Source organism: Pelobates fuscus, chromosome 13, assembly GCF_036172605.1.
Source record: "Pelobates fuscus isolate aPelFus1 chromosome 13, aPelFus1.pri, whole genome shotgun sequence".
NCBI lineage: Eukaryota > Metazoa > Chordata > Amphibia > Anura > Pelobatidae > Pelobates > Pelobates fuscus.
In genome coordinates, this window is record NC_086329.1 from 22,813,989 (window position 1) to 22,824,802 (window position 10,814).

Consider the following 10,814-nt stretch of genomic DNA (forward strand, 5'->3'; position numbering starts at 1 on the left):
CAGACACACACAGACGCACACACATACTCAGACACTCACACAGGGGTGTATTTTAATTTTGAGCTGCCCTAGGCATGACTATACCTGAGCACCCCCTAATCTATATTTACCACCCCTTCCTGTCAAGGGTGCACTGCTTCCTGATTAAGAACCCACCCCTTCCTCTTTAGACTCCAGCTTTTCCTGCTCCTTTTAAAGAAATACTATAGTGCCAGGCAAACAAAGCTGTTTTCCTGGTACTATAATTCCCTATAGTGCCCCCCTCCCTCATGTCCTCCCCTCCCCCACTCAACACTGATGGGGTTAAAATCCTATGGGTATTTAGCAGATGCTGGATGTCCTCATGCACAGGGTGAGGACGTCCAGCATCAGTTAGGCGACTTTTGGTCACCTAACCACCCGAAAGTCCCTCTAGTGGCTGTTTGGTAGACAGCCACTAGAGGTGGAGTTACCCCTCAAGGTAATTATTGCAGTTTCTGAGAAACAGCAATAATTACATTAGCAGGTTTAAGGGGACTGGGACACTGCACCCAGACCACTTCAATGAGCTGAAGTTGTCTGGGTGCCTATAGTGTCCCTTTAAGCACACTCTTTGACAGACACCCACACTGGCAGATACACACTGACAGTAACACACACACTCAGTGACAAACACACAGACGTCACTGATTTGACACACACACATTCACTGACACACACTCTTTCATTGAGAGACACACACAAACACACTGACAGACACACACTAATAGTCACACACACGTGCATACACTAACAGAAGCACATACACTCATACTCAGACACACGTGCATACACTAACAGAAGCACATACAAGCAAACATACACATGCATACACTAACAGAAGCACATGCACTTCTACACACACACATAAACTAACAGACATACACATACATAGACTAACAGACCTACACACACATACATACATAGACTAACAGACATACACACACACACACATACTAACAGACATACACACACATACATAGACTAACAGACATACACACACACACACACACACACACACACATACATACACATACACTAACAGACATACACACATACACTAACAGACATAAACTAACAGACATACACATACATAGACTAACAGACCTACACACACATACATACATAGACTAACAGACATACACACACACACATACTAACAGACATACACACACATACATAGACTAACAGACATACACACACACATACATACACATACACTAACAGACATACACACATACACTAACAGACATAAACTAACAGACATACACATACATAGACTAACAGACCTACACACACATACATACATAGACTAACAGACATACACACACACACACACACATACTAACAGACATACACACATACGTAGACTAACAGACATACACACACACACACACATCAATAAACATACACTAACAGACATACACACATACACTAACAGACATAAACTAACAGACATACACATACATAGACTAACAGACATACACACACACATACTAACAGACATACACACACATACATAGACTAACAGACATACACACACACACACACATACATACACTAACAAACATACACACATACACTAGCAGACATAAACACATACACTACAGACATACACATATACAAATTATTAATATTATTAAAATTAACATTGCCCACCCACCCAGCCTCCCTACCTTTTAGGAAAGCTGGCATGGATGGGTCCCTGGGGTCCAGTGGGGCTGCAGTGAGGCGGGCGGCTCTCTCTCCCTGTCACACGCGGCGAGGGAGCTGTGTCCTCTCTGCTCCCTCTCGTCGCGTGGGTTGTCTGCTGATGCAGGGAGCCGGAATATGACGTCATATTCCGGCTCCCTGCATCAGAAAACGGCGCGCGGCGAGAGGGAGCAGAGAGGACACAGCTCCCTCGCCGCGTGTGACAGGAAGAGAGAGACGCCCACCATGGCAGAGGGAACACAGGGCATTTGGGGGCAGCATTTTTTGCCGCCCCCTGAATGCCTGCAGGGGGAACGGCGTTCCTCCTGTGAAAAAAGTGCAGGAACGCCGTTCCCACGCGTTCCTGCAGGACTCGAGCCCTGGGTGATGGGGCAGGATGACTGTAGCAGATCAGAAACCTCTTTTGCCACAGTGGAACAGCAGAGGTTGGGGGAAAGATTGTAAGGGGAAGGAGAGAGATGAGAGATCTCTTCCCTGATTGTAGAGATCTTGTCAGTGAAGTAAGTTGCAAAGTTTGTGGCGGTTAAGTGGTAGGAGGAGGCGGAGCAACAGGGGGCGAAAAAGAGAGTTAAAAGTGTAAAATACTCATTTGGGTTGGCGGGAGAGTGTAGTTATGAGGGTATTGAAGTAATTTACTTTTGCAGAGGAAAGAGCCAAGCTGTAAGAGCGCAGCATACATTTATAGTGGAGAAAGTCAAATGCGGAGTGAGACTTTTTCCAGCAGCGTTCAGTAGTTCTGGAGCATTTTTGGATATTTTGTATATCTCTCTTTACTAACTCCTTGCATATCTCTCTTTACTAACTCCATACAGCAGTAAAGAAACACATAGAAAAAGAACCAATCACAGGAGAGCAGGATGTACACAAGGCAATGTGACCTTATCATTTCCTCTTTCTTTACTGCTCCATCAAGCAGACAGGTTTAGAGTATTACTCTTCTCCATTACTTTATGTTTCCATTGCCTCTTGGAGGTTGTTTCTGTATTATATTTTTTATATACTTTACTGTATGTTCTTGCTGTGCTTCTGTACTATGTGCAGCTGTGTTTTTTCTATGTTATTATGTAGATTTAACGTAATCCTTATTTCATAACCTTTAGTTGTGATTAATATCACTTGTAATTTATCAGTTTTATAGGCATTTCATCCTTTGTTTTGATAAGTATTATATGTACTTTATATGTATTTAATAGATGTTATATTTATTTTATAACATGGATTTATGTATAGTTATGGTAGATGTACTTTATACCATATGTATCATGACTTTTATGGCAATTTTCCTGGCCTTCTATACCTGGGGCATCTGGGGACCCTCTTTCCCCGCTTTCCTTCTTCCCCCCAGGGTCTCATGGGGATTCTGGGTCTGGCTGGGGCTTAACCCCTTCCCTCTCACGGCTCCCACCGGCTCCCGGGCATTAACCCCTTCTTCCGGCCTCTCCGTTCGGCCCCTTCCTCCTACAACCCTCAGGGGGACGGCCGGACTCACTGCCCTCGCTCTCTCAGGCTGCCCCATACCGTACACCCAGTAATGTGCTGGATGCTTTCCAACATCCACTATCTTGGTGCAGGGCAGTCTGTGGGGCAACCACGAGGTAGCCCGAGCATGACGCGGCTGGCCATCTTTGATCCCGCGTCTGCCGAGACTCCAGGGACCATGTTGCCCCATCCTTTACCCTCGGCGGCCATCTTTAATCTTGCGTCTCGTGAGATTATGGACGGCCGTTTTGCTACTCTCGCCCACCACAATTTCGGCACTCGAGAGTAACATATACCTGGGCTGTCAGTTAGCCTAGCTGCTCTTGGGCTCACGATTCTCTGACACAGACGTTGGACCCCAGGCTCCCAAGTTCGAATCCAGGCAAAGGTAAGTATTCTAACTGGCCTTTTATTTACAGATTTGAGTCGTACTCATGTATAGTGGTTCGAGGTACTGGAACCTTAAAGGGATATCACTCCCAAAATCCCTTAAAGGGATAGCACCCTCAAATTCCTTAAAGATACCATTCTTGGACCCTTAGAGGGAACTCCTTAATAGGATACCACTCTGGAACTACTTAAAAGGGATACCAAATCCTTAAAGGGATAGCACCCTTGGACACAGACTATCAAGATGGTATTGTATAAGTACATATCAGTGATGGGAGATTTGAAGGGATATCAACTGGATCAGGGTTCAGGAATCTACAGCAAGACTCTATGTCTGGTAATGGATGCTCAAAGAGATGACCCCTATCACAAAAGACTACCTGTCAGAACACGACAGACGACAGAGCTTAGAGCTAGTGCTATATCCTATTATCCCTCAGAGGTCAGTCATTTTTGTCTCATTCTGCCATATAAGGCACTAAAGGGCTTATTACCCTGTGCCTGCCTGGGGTGCTGCCCCTATTACTGTGCTGCTTTTTGGAGGTCGCCCTGTGGCCACCTCTGTGATCCTGGGTGAGGCCCAGTTATACAAATCCCAATATTGTAGTTTGCTCTGTTGGGACAACTTGACAACACTAAGTGACAGATACAGAATACTCTGCCGGGGTTATTACACATTACTGTCATTTATGCAGACCCTGCTGGGGTCCACTGGCATTATTTACACTACAACAGATACCCTGCTGGGGTACCCTATATCACACACCCTGCTTGGGTTATTTTGGTACTTTGAGACAATACATTGCACACAATAAGTGCACACTACTGCATTTCACACACCCTGCTGGGGTTGTTTTGATACTTTGAGACAATAAATTGCACACAATAAATGTCACACTACTACACCCTGCTGGGGTCTGCATGGTGCATTGCACACAATGAAATGGATTGTGCTCTCATCCAGTCTTTTTTATTTGGCCGCGACCCACACTTGACGGGTACATACCCTGCGCACCTGAGGTGATCTCTGACGAGGTATAAGCCAATCTATTCGGCAAAAAAGGGGACAGAGTCGCAAGCTTCAGTGCAGAATATCCCTCATGGCGGTGCATTAATTATTGATAGAGCTGTAGGACACTCTCTATCAGGCTGATGGTCAGCACTGATGGGTTCATACCCTGTGCAACTGGGGTGAGCCCCCTACAGCACTGCTGCTTCTACTCCTACCCCTCTCAACAGCGAGCTCGAGGATTAAAAATCCGAACTTCGAATCTGGGACCGGCACTTACAGGTTCAGACCCGGTGCTCTTGGGGTGAGACCCCTACGTTAGGCGAGTCACACTACCCGACCGAAGAAAGTCTTACAGCAACAGCCTCTACCTACAGCTAAAGGAATACCTCCATTGATAATGAATCATGATACGGTACGGGTTTATGCCCTGTACCTATTCTGCGGCCTGCAGTTAAAGGCCCACGCCCTATGCACCAGTCCCGGCTAGGCGTGCACTGCACTAAAATGCCGAACAGAGGCATGCGGTTACAACCGCTGAACAGGAGTTCCGAGCCGCCTACTTAACGATATATATTCCCCTTGAGGTGAATCTAATAATGGAAGAGGTGACTGACACTCTCTATCAGGGCGATGGCCAGCACTTAAGGGTTCATACACTGTGCACCCTGGGTGAGCCCCCACTATATTTATATATATATCACCAAAGGCAAAGACCATATTTTATGTAAGGCTGTAGAGGATATCCAAAATGTGAATAAAGAAAGTTTGTTGAAATATAGAGTCCAAAAAGAAAGTACTAAGCAAGAAGTGTGTATTCCATTCATTTGCCAATTCTCAGGGCCCCAAAATAATCAGGTCAGAAAGATAATTTCTGAACACTGGCACTGGTTATTAAAAGATCCAGTCTTGTCAAGATTCTTACCCTCTAATCCTAGAATAATACATAGAGGAGTTAAGAATATGAAAAGAATCCTAACAGATAACGTCCAAAACATGACCACAGTTAAACCTAATTTTCTAAATCAACCATGATATAATAATTCCATCATGCATCAAGGGGCTAATCTCCAATTGAATCATCAGCTGAAATGGACACATCAAACTCCCAAGGCACTTCAACTTTCTGAAATGCTTTATGTGTGAAGAGTCTGTCTGTCACGTATTTATCCGCACATAAAAATGTGGTTAATGGCATTTACCGTCCTGACAGGAAAAGTTGTGCCAATTAGCATTACCGTCCTGAAAGGAAAAGTTGTGCCGAGCAGCATTACCGTCCTAACAGGAAAATCATGCACATGGAAACCTGGTAATTGCTTTTGGGGTCAAAGGCCGGTTATGGCCCATCGGATTCACAGGAGGGGTATTTAAACCCAATTTTCCTTTTGCTCATTGCCCTGTGGTGGTTTCATCTTGACGGTAATCCAAGAGTGCATTCCTAATCTTGATTTTCTGGTATTTGACTTTGGCTTCGTTTTGACTTTCCTGAATTCTGGTATCCTTGACTTTTGGCTTTCCCTCATCGTTGTGTTTGATTCTGTGTTCCTGACCATGGCAAGTATTTTGACTATTCTTGGATACGTTAAGTCCGGTCATTCTAAGGTCCGGTTATACGTTATCCTTAGTCCTAGGTGTGACACAGTTCTGCGTGCTGGATTAACTGGTAATCCTGACACTGTCCTATGTTTTCATTTTACAAAAGGCACAGATTTCAATAGAAATTGGCACTATATTAAATTAACCTTGTTACAACCCCCTTCCTGTCAATCAGAAAACTGGTCTTGATACTTCCTGGTTTGGTTAGCTTATTGGAGCTAAACGTCTTGCAAAGACTTCTTATTGAGCTGCATTGGGTAGTCTGTGATTGGACAGCCACAAAAAGTCTGGGAGAGCTTGAAATCGCTTCAGACAAGGGACCTGTAGCTTTTGCAAACTTTTTTATATCTCTTCCCGAATAAAAAAAAAAGCATAATTATAGTTTTTAACTTGGGTAGTAAAATGTCCATTTTAAAATAACCAACACCCAATTCTGTAAGCAGAGGTTAGCAGCTAGGAATGCAGTTAGTTAAAAGGATTGGAACAGAAATAATAAATAAATAGCAGAATGAAGATTGTCAGTGAGAGGTGATGATGCAGAAAACAAGTTGACATTCCGCCTTATATGTACTCAAGATGAAAAAAGCTTGAGTACATATAGGGTGGAACACTCTCTCTCTCTCTCTCTCTCTCTCTCTCTCTCTCTCTCTCTCTCTCCATTGGATTCTAAATGCATAGACAGTAATTATATGTACTTGTCCCCCCTTTTGCAGCTATAACAATTCTTCCACTCTTCTGGGAAGGATTTCCACAAGATTGTTGAGAGTTTCAGGGGGACTTGTTGCCCAATCATCCAGTAGAGCATTTGTAAGGTCAGGCAATGTAGTTGGATGAGAAGGCCTGGCTTGCAATCTCCATTCCAGGTCATCCCAAAGATGTTCAATGGGGCACGGTCTCAGGGTAATATGTCAAACAGTTTTAGCACGGTTTGACAATGTATCTAGATCCTCAGGCACACTGCATTCGGACGTCTCTCCTGAACGAGAAGCAAGATGGCAATATTTATTCTAAGCACAGCTGATAGAGAACCTCTCTCAATGGTGAAGCTCTAAGCCAATGAGCAGAGTCCTTCATGGCTTTGCTTATGGAGGTCCAAATTCTCCTGCAAAGATAATTCACATACAGGGGCTGTAGCTGTGGCCACCCAGCAAGACCAGTTTTCAAAATGCAGACTGAAGCATTCAAGTTTGCACACAAGTCCCAGCAAGAAAGTTTTTTTAATAATATCTGTCTTTACGAATAAATAAAAAATTTGTTAGGAGCATGTTAACTACACTCTTCTGAGTATGTGTTCATACAATATTATGCATTCTGAACACTTATTCTATATGAGGAGAATTAGATTGAATACTGGGATGTAAGTGTTGGGCAAACAGGTGGGAGGGAGAGGGAGTTTGGGGGCTGCAAAAAGCTTGATCTACAGTAAAAATAAAAAGTAATTATGAAAGAAAAATGTAGAAACCTAAAAAATATGTATTTTTCCCAACTGCATAAAAACACACAGGAACAGAGAGGTTGAGGGCCCCTGCTTATATGCTAGAGGGAGTGGGGTAAAGTGACACAAAAGGTAAGGATAGTATTAGGCTTATGACAGTTGCAAGAGAGGAATCAGCCATGAGCTATTAACAGTTTAATTGATACGCTTTTATGAAGAAGTGCGTTCTTAATGATTTTTTGAAGGAGTGGAGACTGGGTCAGCATCTAACAGAGGAGGGAAGTGAGTTCCACTGGAACGGTGCAGCCCTGGAGAAATTTTGAAGGCGAGCATCAGAGGTGGGAGCATGGACAGGAGATAGAGGTAAGTCTTTAGCAGAGCATAAGGGCCTAGACAGGACATGTTTATTAGTGAGGATAGATAGGTGGGAGCAGCATTATGTAGAGATTTGAAAGCAAGAACCAGAATTTTAAATTGAGCCCTATATCTTTCAGGAAGCCAATGTAGGGACTGACAGAAAGGTGAGGCGTGGGAGATGCAGGCAGACAGGAAGATGAGCCTCACCGCCACATTCATTATGGACTGTAACGGCGCAAGTTGGGAGCACACAAGACCACTGAGAAGTGGATTACAGTAGTCAAGGCGAGAAAGGACAGTGGAATGGACCAGCACCTTAGTTGCATCTGGCGTTAAGTAGGGTCAGATGCGAGCAATGTTTTTGAGGTGGAAACAATAGGATTTGGCGATAGACTGAACATGACGTGTGAAGGAGAGGTCGGAGTCAAAGAGAACACCTAGGCAGCGAGCCTGCGTGGTGGAGCTGATGGTAGCACTGTTGACTTGGAGGGAGACGGACACAGGAGTAACAACACTTGAGGGAGGAAATACCAGAATTTTAGTTTTGGTCAAGTTTAGTATAAGGAAGTGGGCAGCCATCCAGTTAGAAATAGCAGAGAGGCAGTCAGAGACACTAGTCAAGAGGGATGGGTAGATATCAGGAGAGGACAGGTAGATTTGCATGTCATCCGCATAGAAATGATATTGGAAGCCAAAGGAGCTACATATATCGTTTTGTTTTTATGTTCCTACTAGAGTAGTAATTACATTGAAGAAGTAAAACAAAAAACACAAACAAAAAAAACAAAAAAAAAACAAACATCCAACCTATAAATTCTAAAATTTAAATACTTAGATTTTATGGTGACACTGAACACAGGAAATAACATTTTAATTGCTGAAATTGGATTTAACATTTTAGTTTGCTTAACATATAGTCAGAATCAAGATTCAGTGGATGCTTTTTGTGTCATTATTTTTAACATCATTGAAAAGGGACTTGACAACTGTTTTTTGGGGTTTTTTTTTGTAAGTATATTTTTATTGAAGTGTATCATTATGTTAGGTGGTTCAATCAGTATGAGACTCGCAGGTCTCTCAAATCTCTGGAAAATATATGGATGCGCAGATCCAACTGGTGATTTGTACATAAGCAGGTAAACAATAATAAATAAGCCGGGTGGCTCTAAACCAGTGTATAACATGGGATATATATACCCCCACCATAGTTATCAATAGGATGTTGAATAGAGGTTAGTCATATCCCGTCTGAGTCTACCAGGTGCGTTCCACGTTGTATCAATCACTCAGGTCGGGCTCGCAGGCCCACGATGTTGACGGACTCGCAGGTCCCCAGTAACTGGTGTCATATACTTTACACAATGCAAGTTTGTGTGTATGCTGTATGCGTGTTATGTCATATACACGGTACTTGGTTATGTTCTAGGCTAGTCTGTGTTTTATATGGTGCTGGTGGTTTTCGTTGTACTAGAGGTTCGTATCGTGTGTGTGTTGGAGTATGTAAGCCTCTCTTTCATCCTTGGTCGTCGGGCTTCTCGAATAGCCTTTTGTCCTGAGTTTGTGCAGTATTGCTCTCGTCGGGTTTATGTGTTCCCCGTTGTTGCTTTTAGTGTGATTGGTGCTTGCGTAGGGGTGCGTCCGAGTGGATGGTTGTGTCTCCAGTCGGGTTGCGCCCTAATTTGTCTGGGGAAGTTACGAATTGTCTGCTCGTGGGCCCTATGGGTGCGGTCCCTAATTGTTTGGGGACGTTTGCGTGGTTCTATGAATGTCTTCGTTCAGGGTTCGACTTGCCTACGTTAGGTGGGTGCGGTCGGGTGGGTTCAGGAGATTGTGTCCCGCGAGTAGTTAGGTAAGGAAAGGAAGGGGGTTGTCAGGTTGGTCGTCTGTCCGTCGTCCTCCGTTGTCTAAGGTGTCTAGTCTCTGTGTCTTGTCCATTTGTACATCCTCTGTACGTCAGTTTCGGTTCTGAGTTCTAGTTGGAACCTTTCCTTTGCTGTCTCTAGGATCCAGTGCATCCATATGTCTGTGTAGGTCGTAGGGGCAGTGTTGGCTGTCATGGTTAGCTCCTCTATTGTCCTTAGTTCTTCCATTTGGTTAAACCAGGACAATAGCGGTAGTGTCACAGGTTGTTTCCAGAATTGGGGGAGTACTCGTTTGGCCACATTAAGTATTCTAATAGTCATGGATTTTTTTGTACTTAGAGTGGGGAACTAGTGTGTGGTGCAGGAGCATCGCCGCCGGTTCCAGGGGGGGTGGCACATCCACGAACTTCTCTAGCATCTTATGTATCCCCTTCCAGTATGGTGTGATCAGCGCGCAGTCCCACCAAATATGTTTCAGTGTGCCTTCCTCTTGTTCGCATCTTCAGCACAGTCCGGAGAGGTCCGGGTTTACTTGGTGGAGGAGATGTGGTGTCCTATACCAATGCATTAGCAGCTTGTAGGCGGTTTCCTGTGTTTTACTATGTGTGGAGCAGTGGTGTGTAAGGTAACATATGGATTCCCATTCCGCTTCTGTGAACGAGTTGCCTAAGGCTGCCTCCCATTTTCCAATGAAACGGGGTGTCTCAGTTGGGATTTCTGATTGTAGCATGGAGTATAAGAAGGACACTCCATGCGGTAGTGGGTCTGGGTGTGTGCTGACCGTCTCTATTGTGGTGTGGTCTCTGGTGAGTGCTGGTCCCTGTGGTAGAGTGTGGACGAAGACAACTGTTTTTTAAACCAGCAAACACGTTTAAACAATTATACAGACCAAAATAAAGCAAGAAAAAACTTTGAAAAGTATGTAATACACATTTATAAAGTTACTATCAACTTT